Source organism: Rhinolophus sinicus, linkage group LG07, assembly GCF_036562045.2.
Source record: "Rhinolophus sinicus isolate RSC01 linkage group LG07, ASM3656204v1, whole genome shotgun sequence".
In the NCBI taxonomy this organism is placed as follows: domain Eukaryota; kingdom Metazoa; phylum Chordata; class Mammalia; order Chiroptera; family Rhinolophidae; genus Rhinolophus; species Rhinolophus sinicus.
Genome location: NC_133757.1, coordinates 55,542,620 through 55,554,653, shown reverse-complemented (window position 1 = coordinate 55,554,653; position 12,034 = coordinate 55,542,620). Strand labels below are relative to the sequence as shown.

At 48.2% G+C, this 12,034-nt stretch overlaps 1 pseudogene; it reads right to left on the bottom strand.

The window, feature by feature from the left end:
• Positions 1 to 1,979: 1,979 nt before the first annotated feature.
• On the bottom strand, positions 1,980 to 2,222 carry LOC109456936 (dynein light chain 1, cytoplasmic; annotated as a pseudogene).
• Between the last annotated feature and the right edge of the window lie 9,812 nt (positions 2,223 to 12,034).

The following is a 12,034-nucleotide window of genomic DNA, read 5'->3' as shown; positions in this document are numbered from 1 at the left end:
ACAGTAAACAATCTTTCTCCTCCATCCTGCCTCATTGACAGAGGACTTTATGCAAATATGTCTTGTATATATGGTTTCTCCTTTAGCTCCACCAACTGTGCTTCTCCTTAGCATAAAAGGTTCTTCTCCATCTGCATTTATATCCTCTTTTTCATGATTTTAAAAGGAAGGTGTCTGCAATCAACAATCCAAAAATGAACTTTAAAAAAAATTCCATTTACAATAGCATTGAAAAGAATAAAATATAATACTTAGGACTAAATATAATAAAATAAGCACAAACTTATACTTCAAAGATGATAAGACATTGTTGAAAGAAATTAAAGACCTAAATAAATAAAAAGATATCCTGCATTCATGACTTGGAAGACCGAATATATTTAAGATGGCAATATTCCTTAAAGTGATTTACAGATTCAATGCAATCACCATCAAAATACCAATATTGCTAGTGTGAATGTAAAATAGTACAGCTGCTGTGCAAAATGGGCGATTCCTCAAAATGTTAAACATAGTTATCATTTGACTCAGCAATTCCATTTGTAGGTATAGACGCAAGAGAAATGAGGACATATGTCCACACAAAAACTTGTACACAAATGTTCATAACAGCATTATTCATAATAGCACCAAAGTGCAAACAACACAATGTCATCAACCAGTAAATATGATGTGGTGTATCCATACAATAGAGTATTATGCAGCAATAAAAAGAAATGAAGTATGGATAAATGCTGCAGCATGAATGAATAAAAACCATGTTAACTGGAAAGAAGACATTCATAAAGGACCATATATTATATTCCTTTTATATGAAATGTCCAGAATAGGAAAATCTATAGAGATAGAAAGTAAATTAGTGATTACATAGGGTTGAGGAAGGATTGGAGAGAAATGGGGAGTGACTGCTAATGGATACAGGATTTCTTTGGGGGATGATGAAATGTTCTAATATTAATTGTGGAGATGGTTGCCCAACTCTGACTACAATAAAAGACATTTAATTGTACACTTTAAATGGTACGTGAATTATGTCTCAATAAATGTGTTTTTTTAAAAGGAAGGGTACTCTTTCTGTTTTCCTCTTCATAACTGCTGGATGCAGATGTGATGGCAGGAGTTAATGCAGCCATATTGAACTATTGAGATGGAAAACACACATGAGCAAAAACACAGAAAGAACCTGAGTTCCTGACATTGTCAAGCCACCCTATTAGCCCTGGACTACCTTCCCATATTTCATATGACAGAGAAATAAATCCTGTGTTGCTTTAACCTCTGTAATTTGGGCACCTTTGTTGTAACAACCTAACCTGTATCTTATCTAACAGTTTGCTGGTTGAATGAATGAATACAGATATCTATCTGTTGATGGGGTATTGGACATATGGGAGGTACACTCTCTCCCCAAATCTTAAGACTTTTTTTTGTATGAATGTTTGTTCTGTTTATGGTTATCCCCAGGAGGATTGAGATACTACCTCACCCTAAAATATTCCAGGAAACTAATTTTTTAGTCTATTTTTCAAAACTCTAGAAGGAGGGACTACATAATGCTGATTATACTGTCTTATCATTTGCTTGCTTATATTTTATTTTAAGCTCCTTGTTGGCAGGGAGCATGTATTTTAAATTTTTTTCTCTTTTTTTTTGGTGAAATCTTAATATAGTTTAAATTTTTTTATCTTCCAGAACTAATATATGCTGGAAGTATGTTATTTTTTTTTTTAATTAATGAGTAACATGATGGTATTGAGAACATTGTGTAGGGTTAAAGGGAACTAACATTTCTGTTTTGTTTTGCTAATTGTTTTATAACCACAACAAACTAGTACAGAGAATGCATCCTAGAAAACAACACAGTAAAGGGTCAAACAAAGCTTCAGGCAAAGCTGAAGCTTTCAGTTTCTGGCATTTTGAATTTAGGCTGCAATTCTTGTTTTGGATGGATCACTGGGCAAGTGGCACAGTCCATACTTTTAACCAGATTTGAACAGAAGAACGGCCACTTGGCCCAGGTAGACATAGATGAAGGGTTTGGTCTCACGTGTCACGTAATTACTGAAGTCCCACCCAACAATGCAGTGCCAGGTGGGGTTGGAGCTCTTGTCAAGCTCCTTACTAGGAGCTTAGGACCTGTCCTTCTCCATGTCACATTTCTCCAATGCCTGAGGGACACACACCAGTGAGTCTTGCTGCATCTCCTCTGACATATCAGCATTTTTTATGGCAGCGTGTCAGCTGCACATGGTTACTGTGGGGCAGGGGTGGGATGACTGCCATGGTCTCCTGGGGAGAGGCCGGTGAGGCTCAGACTGGGAGGGAACTCGAGAACTGTATTTCCTGAGTACTACTAAGTGTCCAAGATTATGGGAGAGCGTCTTGCAATTTGGTTGACTTTGAAGATAAAGCAGTGACAGAAATGATCAGAGTTGGCTTTCAAAGGAGGGGAAATTGCTGCATTTTGCTGGCTGTGTGCTGAGCCTGGGAGTAATGGGGGAAGGTACACCCTCATTGGTCTGCTGTGGGGCTAATGAACAAAAACCTTGGGACTTGTGCACATAATCAAGATTCAAAAAGACCTGGATAAGCTGGATGGGAGGCCAAAATGAACAAGGAGCAATTTGCTACAGGTTCCTGTTAACATTCTCTCCTTCAAGTAATTAATTCAGGGGTGGCTGGATGGCTCAGTTGGTTAGAGCGTGAGCTCTTAAGAACAGGGTTGCCAGTTCGATTCCCACATGGGCCAGTGAGCTGCACCCTCCACAACTAGATTGGAGCTGATTGATGGGCCCTGGAAAAACACACTGTTCCCCAATATTCCCCAATTAAAAAAATTTTTTTCATAAATTCAGGATAGGGAAAGATTTGACTCAGAAAGAGTCCTTGGGGAAAAGTCTAGTGGTTTGGGCTGGGTCCGAGACTAAAAAACAAAACAAAACATAACAAAATATTGCCATCTTTAGCAAGATTAATAAAGACACAAAAACAAGAACAAGGGAGGTGACAGTCCTGCTCTACATTGGTCAATGTATTTGTGTATTTGGTGTTGAGGATTGTCATGCAGGGTGTCATGTGGGGTCTCAGCTCCCGCTCCCCACATAAGAACGCAGGATATGGTGAGGCCAAAAAGGAACATCCATGGAGCCATAGATAGGGGAGTCATACCATTATATTCTCGCTGGCAGGTGGGTTGGAGACACAGGAAGGAGGAGCCACACTCTCCGCAACCTGCCGTCTGCTTCTCTCTCTCTGCCAACCAACCTCACTTGCTAACTGCAATCCGCCACTCTTGCCAGCTCAGCCACCATCTTCTTGCTAGCCCCCATTTTCTGCTAGTGTAGCCACAACAGTTATATTAGTGACCAATGGCTCACTGGTTACAGCTGACGGCCAACTAGCCACAGCTGATGACCATCCCATCACGGTTGATGGCCATTTACTACCCGAGTGAGCACCTTTCCACATGAGGGTGAGAGTCTGGAAACTGCACTCCTGGCTTTGTCCCCACACGGATATAAAATGTTTGAAGCTTATGGTCAAGGATAGAAAAGCAAAGCAATTATGCTGAGAGAACCATGTAATGAGTACTTTTGTGGGGGTGCAGATAGTGCTAACGCAAGGTTAACTAATGGTGCAGAACTAGAATGGTAAGGGAGGGCAGTCAGGAAGGCTCCCTGGAGACCTCTGTCACCTGATATCTGAAAAATAATTACATTTTAATCCAGATGGCCCACAGTGGACACTGGTACAAGGGCAATCCTGAGAAGGAACAGCATGTGCGAAACCACAGAGTCAGAGGAACAGGGCAGCTTGGGAAAGGAGCCAGACCTCAGCTGGTGATGGAGAAGAGGGCACAGCCTCGTACACTCAGCTGTGGGCCTGGAGGCCACTGAGGAATTCTGAGTAGGAGGCTGACAGGGTCACTCTGGAAGAGGGGGAGGAGGGGAAAGATGATGTACTTAGTGACAGGATCAGTGGACTTTGGAGGAGAAATCAAAAGTGTGTAAAGGGAAATGTTATTAAGTTTCTGCTGTGTGAGGTGAGATGTGATTCTCCTTCCATCTCCCTGGAAAATATTCTGAAAACGATTCATATCAAGGTAAGAAGGGAGGGAGGGAAAGAGGGAGGTCACCTGGAAACCGCATGGTCTGGGGCAGATGTGAAATGAGAAGAGAAAAGAAGACTCTGGGGAACCCAATTACTGACGTTTTCGAAGGGTTGTTGTGTGGAAGAACAAACAGGTTTGTATGAAGGTTGTAACTGTCCTGCGGGTAGAAATAAAGGGAGATAGAGTGATTCTAACTTACATTACAGCAAGCCATTTAGAAACAGAATCACCTAATTCAAGAGGTACTGAGCTCCCCACCGCTGGAAGTACACAAGCAGAAATTGGACAGCCACCTGCCGGGAGGCTGCTCAGGCGATTCCTGCATGAGGTGAGGTGATGATTGGTGACTCTGGTGGGGTCCCTAAAATTTTGACTGAGGCTGAGAAAGGCAGGCTCATCCCCTTGAGTCCTCCAGTCTCAGCCAATTCATTCAGGCACTGAGACAGTCATTTTTCAGTTAATGGAAGATGTTAAACTCATACCATGGCTTAGGTGACACGTGGCGCATCTAGAAAGAAATGTAGCAAGAGAAGGCCGAATCTTCAAGGAGAGGGGATGGAGAAAGGTTGTCGATAATGATCCAGAGTTTAAACTCCCAGGAGTCAAGAATATTCCATCTGGGCCAGGTGTTTATACATCATTTTCCCTTGAGGGCTGTATCCATTAGTCTCTCTGCAGGAAACAAAATCACCTCAGATGGCTCCCAGGAAGATGCTGTAATAAAGAGACTACCGCCAAAGGTGTAGGCAGGTTAGGGGAGCAGACACGGAAGGGAGAGGAGCCCTTAGCAACAGTGGAAAGCCTTTACCACCTCGAGGCTGAAGGGATTAGGAGAGGAAATCGTGTTTCTATCCCTTGAGAGCCTGAGAGCCTGAGCCATGAAGGAGAGGTCTCCTGAGGGAACTGTGATCGTGGAGATCACACCAGCAGATGGAGACATGCTGGTGAAGAGAGTGGGGAGAGGGGAGAAATACCCCCAGCATTCTCTCTCCTGCCCTCCAGAATCCACTGTACCTCCCACTGGATAACCCAACCAGAAACCAGAGACAAAGGGCCAGAAGGATTCGGTCTGCAGAGTGAGTGTCCCTGAGCACAGAGCAGAGAGACAGGTGAAGAAAGAAGGAGGAAGCAGGGATATAGCTCCTTTGCTTGCCCTTGTGACAGAGGCTGCAGGCTGCCCCCCAATATCCTGCTGCCTGGAATGCAGCGTAAGTGGGCCATTTGCGACCATGAAGATGAGGGCAAAACCCCCACAGGGCAGAGGAATTACAGTGAGCCTTGTCCCCAAAGCCACAGGGCGACGGCCCCAGCTCCAGATGGCTGCTATTAGATTTGTTCCTTTAGAGAGACCCAAAGTTCAGTGGCTCAGAGCTGCCAAAGTGTACTCACTCACTCCACAGCCTCTTGTAGATTTGGAGAAGGATGGTGTCCCCATCGCTCAGGACGCTTTAAGATTTACTGCATGTTTTTACAGTGATCCAGAGTCTAGTCCCCTTCCTGTCAGTCGCCCCACGCCCCAGCCCTGCCATTGCTCAGAGTAGCTGTCACCTTGCTCAGAGAACCTCTCTTCCAGTAGAGGTGTCCTTCTAGTGCTCTCTGCAAAAGGCTGGCGTCAGCCCCGAGCAGGCCAGGCAGGCTGGGGCTGGATGATGGAGGCTGCTGCTCGCTGCGTCTCTGTCCTACACTGGTGGTCTCATCATGGCTGAGACTTCTCTGTTCTGGGACAGCCCACGGGAGGGCAGTTGCTGGCAAGAATTACTTCCTGCTGGGTCCTGAGATGAGAAGAGATGGCCCGTTGTGCAGCACCGTCTCACTCCCGTGTGACTCCACTGAGTCTCCCCCCGGAAGCAGCAGGGGTCCCTGCGCAGACCCCGTGGAATGCAGGCTGTCCAGGACCTGACAGCGGGTAGAGGAGGCGGGACGAGGGAGGAGCAACAAGGCATATGCAATTGGTGCGAATTACTGATAACCCAGTTTTGTATTGGCATTTCTTCAGGCTGCAGTGCAATTTCACAGTGTTGCACTCCATCTGAGTCGTTTGGAAAAAGCAGTTTTCGTTCCCATTTTTCAGATGAAAAAACTGAGGCGTAGAGAGGGTAAGTAACTTACCCAGTGACATGTAACCAGTCAGGGTAGGAGTAAAGCCTGTTTTCTGATATTTATGCCAGAGGGTCTTCCCCTTGTCCCAGAGAGCTCCACGTGGTGAAAGAAAAACTCCCCTTCCTTATCGAGCATTTTTATGAAATGAGCTTAGAAAATTCTGACCTACTCTGCCCTCCCTGCCCTGGAACAGAGATAAAATAGTTGTCAGGTGGGTACCTCATAGGGACTAGGTCAGGAAGTTGGAACCCACCCAACTTTATAAGTAACAGACAGTTTCAGAGACCTTGTCTGGATGCTCCAGGCTTGTGTGGGGTGTGTATGGCACAAGCGTGTATGTGATGGGGGTGAATTTATGACATGTGCTGTGTATGTCTGTGTGGACTAGTGTGTTCACTTGAGGGTATGTGAGGGTGGGTGTATGTGTGTGACATGTGATGGATGGTGTGTGTATGTGTGCTGTGTGCCCATGCTGTGTGATGGTTCATATGTGCGAATGTGCACGGTGCGTCTGAGTCTGGTGATGTGTGTGTGTGTGTGTGTGTGTGTGTGTGTGTGTGTGTTGGGTATATTCTTGTGTGTGTAGACGAATGCGTGAGCCTGTGCGTATAGTGTGTGTGACTGAGCGTGAGCGTGTGTATGTGGGGAGGGCAGGTCTGGCACTGAGGGTGCCAGAACAGGCCACCAATGCCTCTGGCAGTGCATGTGTCATGGCTCACGGCCCCCGGGCACCCACGTCACTGCCTCGCTAGGTCAGCATGTCCAGCCGAGGCCTGTTTCCATGTGTCAACTGTGTGCTCTTTTGTTTTAAACAAGGCCAAATGCTTGGCCCAGACCGGGATTTCATGCTGGCCCCATCCCCACTACAGACACCGTCTGGGCTACACCAGCTGCCCCGAGCTCCAGTGGGGACCTCCACCCAAAGAAGAGCCCTCTCCCAGCCCAGGACAGGGAGAAGCCAGCCCCAGACTGGCCTTTGTCCTCCCCACCCCAGAAAAAAGTCAAAACGAGTGCCTGACGCCAGCATTCTAAACACTTAAATCCTTTGGTTGGGGGAGGTCTGGTGGTCTCCTCAGCTGTCATCCTTTCAGGGAGGCCTGTCCAGACCTCCCCTTTCAGATGGCAGTGCCACCTCTCCCCCCGATTCCCTTGTACTCCTGATCTCCTCTTGATGGTCCTTTTTTTCTGTTTTTAAAAATAGTACTAATCACCATCTAACATTCTGTATAATTTACTTCACTTATTTACTATTTGTCCCCGCCTCACTAGAATGTAAGCTCCTTGAGGGCAGGGATCTGTGTTTTGTTTTCTCATGTGCCTGGAGGAGTAAGTGCTGGACATTTAGAAGGCACTCAGAAATATGAGTGAAAGAAAGAGAGGGAGGGAGAGAGGGACTTAACCCCAACATTCCACCTGGGCTTAGGCCTGTGGTGAGGGACATGGGGGGAGTGTCCCCTTCCCACTGGCATTCTCCCTCTCAACACCTGGGGACCGCCAGAGGCCAGAGGGCAGCCTCTGGGGCTGGGGATGGGAGGCCTGTCAACTTTGCAGTCACCTGGCCTGATGGGAGCGCACAGCTGTGGGTGGGAGCGGAGTAGGAGAAACAATGTGGTCCTTTCCTGGGGATGGGACTCCTAGTCAGGGATGGACTTAATTTAGCTGGAGTCTGGTGAGACAGGCAGATTAGTGCATATCGGTGCAGTTTTTCCCCCGGGGCTGGGGGCTGTGGTCGGCAGCCAGGGTTTCCTTCATGTGTGTTACTGGCCAAAGGGGCCTAAAGCCAGGTCCCGAGTGGGGTGAGGTCCATACATCCCTCAGACAGTCCTTTCTCCAAGAGGACAGGATGGCTGGGTCTCACCTGTCCGGGGCCACAATGAGCCAAAAGAGTAGGTTTAGGGCTCTACAGCATGCAAACCCCTTTTGCAGGTATGGTCTCATTTGGGCCTCACAACCACCTGCCAGGGAACTAAAGTTTCCACTTTACAGGCGAGAAGAAGTGCGAGGGTGCGAGAGGCCTATAGGAGAAGCTGGTGGTGGCTGGAACCCTGCTCCAGGGCTCCAGGGTCAGTACTCGCTTTTCTGTTGCCAGCCCATGTGATGGAAGGAGGCTGACACACTCATCTGCCTCCCGGGCTATGCAATGAGTCCCACTGGGAGGCAGAGCAGTCCCTCCAAGCCTACACCCAGGCCCCGTGCTGACATCAGGAAGGCTGGGAATCAGAATATCCAGGTTTGATTCCCAGTTTGACTGTAGATTAGTCAAGCTACTGCTGCTCCCTGGGACTCAGTTTCCACTCTGAGTTGGTGGTGCCCCGGTGGGCTTCCGTGACACTCAGACACCTTTAGGCTTTGTACTCCATGGACTCCTCTCACTGACCAGGGGCTTCCAGAAGACCTCATTCTCACGCTTTCTCTTTCCTCCCACCTTCCCATTCTCTTCCCATCCCATCCTGCCCTGGGCTGTGGGATCTGAATACAGGTCAGAGCAACTCAGAACTGCTCTTCAGGGCCCAGCATCCACTCCACTGGGGCTGTCCCAGCATCTGTCTGGGCTGGAAGGTACCTGATGTGGTCACTCCTACTGGTGCACAACCCATGAAAGGACCGACACTTCATGGGGGGGATCTAGTGGGAGCTCTACTCACCCCAAGGTTTGAGTGATGATGACATGGTCCCAGGCTTTCAATGACTTTCACTTCAAAATGGAGCCAATGGTGGAAACAACCCAAACGTCCACCAATGAATGAACGGATAAACAAGACGCGGTGTATCCATCCAATGGCATGTTATTTAGCCATAAAAAGGGAATGGAATACTGATTCATTCAACAACATGGGTGAGCCTTGGAAACATTATATGCTAAGTGAAAGAAGCCAGTCGCAAAAAGTCACATGTTGTGTGAATCTATGTACCTGAAACATCTAGGATAAGTACATCTAAAAGACAGAAAACAGAGATAGTGGGGGCCAGAGGCCCTTTGGGGAAGGCCTGGCCTTCCTGGGACATGGGCCTAAGACCAGGGCTTGATTCTTCCTTCTAGTATGTGATCTCCAGGACTTCAGAGATGGCCAGCTGCTCCCAGCTTCGACAGGAAGACCCACTGGGTGTGATAACTTTGATACAATAAGGTTATGGGGAGAGATCTGCCATTGCTTTGCTGAGTACCTTTGCACTGTCATCTCACTCCAGCTTCACAAAGTTCCCAGAAGTACAGTGTGACATGGTAACACAACAGGCAGCCTCTGCAACTGGAATTCCTGGGTTTAGTCCCAGTTCCACCACTTACTTGCTATGCGACCTTAGGCAAGTTACTTCACCTAGCGGAACCTCAAGTTCCTTACCTGAGAGACAACTGCTCTCATTTCGCTGGCTTGTTGTGACGACATGGTTTTCAGCCTGTTTCGTGGGAAGCTCCCAACACAAGGTTGCTTCCTGAATTACTGTTATGATTGCAGTTCCTGTTTCACAAATGTCAAAGCTAAGGCTCAGAGAGTGGAAGAAACCTGTCCAAGGTCACCCAGCTGGCACTAAAAGGCAATTAGGCCCATGACTATGTTAAACCAAAACACAGACTTATTTTATTTATGTATTTATTTTATGGAGGGCGCAGCTCACAGTGGCCCATGCGGGGATCAAACCGGCAACCTTAGTGCTACCAGCAACACGCTCTAACCAACTGAGCTAACTGGCCACCCCAAAACATAGACTTTTAAAGCAGAGGAAAAGGACAGGAGGCAGTCCTTCAGGGAATGGGGACACCTAGTTAGTTTGGGGGGAGGCCTGTGAGGACCTGAACCTGAGGTTCAGCAGAAGAGCAGGCCTGGATAGGACGGTGCCAGAACAGGGAGGCTTGTAGCTAAGGGAGCAGAGAGTGGAATTGTTGGGAAGGCCAGGGGAAAGCTTTACAGGCCCCCAGCAACAAAGGTGCTTTTCTCACCTAGAAGATTAGGCGATGACACGGTCCCTGGAAGCAGATCTGGTACCAGTCCTGAACCGAAAACAACCACCTGTGGTGGGCAGAGGCTTCAAGGGGCCCTAGGCAAGATATAGCTTGTACTGGAGTGAACGCTGCTCCCTGGGCCAGGGTCCCAGTTTGATCCCGCCTTACACTGAGTAGAAGGTGACTTGGGAAGTCTAGACAGCCAGGGAGCAAAGTGGTGGACAAGCGTCCAAACATCAAAGCTGGGCCCGAGGTTTTGGCCAAATGAAGAGCAGCAGGAAATGTGTCGCTGAGTTGAAAGGCCCAGGAAACCCTATGTTTTTGAGTTCCTTGAGGCTTCAGAGACCTGGACTGAGTGGCTGCAAGCCTTCTGGATTCTGTCCAGACCCCTGACTAGCCCTGCTCGACTATCTATTTGACTCATGTTGGGAAAAGAGAGGAGAAGACGGAGGCAGGGGAGGGGAAGGCATGCAGCTGTTCCTGAGCTGGGGGCCTTGGAAATTCAAGCTAAGCCACAGGCTGCCACAGGCAGGAGAGGACCTCTTGGAAGCAGACTTCTGACGCGCTGGCCCAGCCTTGCCAGCAGCCCTGGGATTAGCTCAGCAGCCTTCTCTGAGCTCTGAACATCTGCAGCCTAGAGTCTACTTCCCTCTCCCAGCCCCAGAGGGGAGCCTCCTGTAATGGGGGAAGGGGGAATAGACAGCTGCCACCTGGAGGGGGGGTAAGGAGTCCCCCGTACACACACTGGCCTAAAACTCAGGGATTAGGACACAGCAATGGTACAGGAGCAACCTGGGGCCTCATTCCAGAAATGCCTTCCCCTTCCCCCATTTTGTGAACACGAAGGAGGTGGGGGCAAGAAGGAAAGGAAGGGAAATAGCATCTGTAAGGGATGACTGGATACCAGGGCGGTGCTGGCCACTTCACCTGATATGTGTATCTATCTCAAGGTTGGTCTTATTATTTCCAGCCTTCATTTGAGAAGACAGGCTCAGAGAGGTTGAGTAACTCTCCCGCAGTGATCCAGTGAGTTAGTAGTAGAGCCAATCTAATTCTAAATCTTGAGCCCTCTCTTCCTCTGGGCCTCAAAGAATTAGAACTAGGCAAGTCAGAATGGAAGCCAGGGGCGGGGCTAGCCTCGTTTGCCTGCCCTCGGCTCAGGGCGTCATTGGCTGCCTCCCTGAGGAGAGCACTGAGAAGGAAGAGGCAACAGGCTTTGCAAATTGCTCTCAGACTATCACCTCCAGTTCTTACATCGCAATCTGTCTGGAAGAAAATAATCAGGTGAGATGTCAACTTATCAAGTCATAGGAGGCTCAGCTGAAAAAAACGGATCTCTCTAGTTTAAAGAAGACTTAGGGCTCAGTCCAGGTCTCTGAAACCACAGGGAGTTCAGAAACATGGGGTTTCCTGGGCCTTTCAACTCAGAGACACATTTCCTGCTGCTCTTCGTTTGGCTGGAACCTCGGGTCCAGCTTTGATGTTTGGATTCTCGTCCATCCCTTTGCTCCCTGCAAACACCATGCATTTTCCCATTTCTATACCACACCCTAACTCTCCCCTAGACCTGCAGGCCTGAACTAACTCCTCCACCCCCAAGAAGGCTTCCCCGAGGAGGTCGGGTTGTTCTGAGCCCTGAGCTGACTTGTTCTGTGGGGCAGATTCAGCCAAGATAGGCTAGGTTTTGCTGCCACATTGAACAATCCCCAAATCTGAGTGGCCTACACAACCAAGGCTTATTTCTTGCTCACATCACAGATTCAGCATGAGTCAGGAGGGTCTCTACTTGCCTTAGTCACTCAAGGATCCAAGCCAAGTGGGGTTTCCTCCAGACACGAGCTCCCCCAAACGCTGATGCATAGGAAGAGGGTCACTGTGCACTG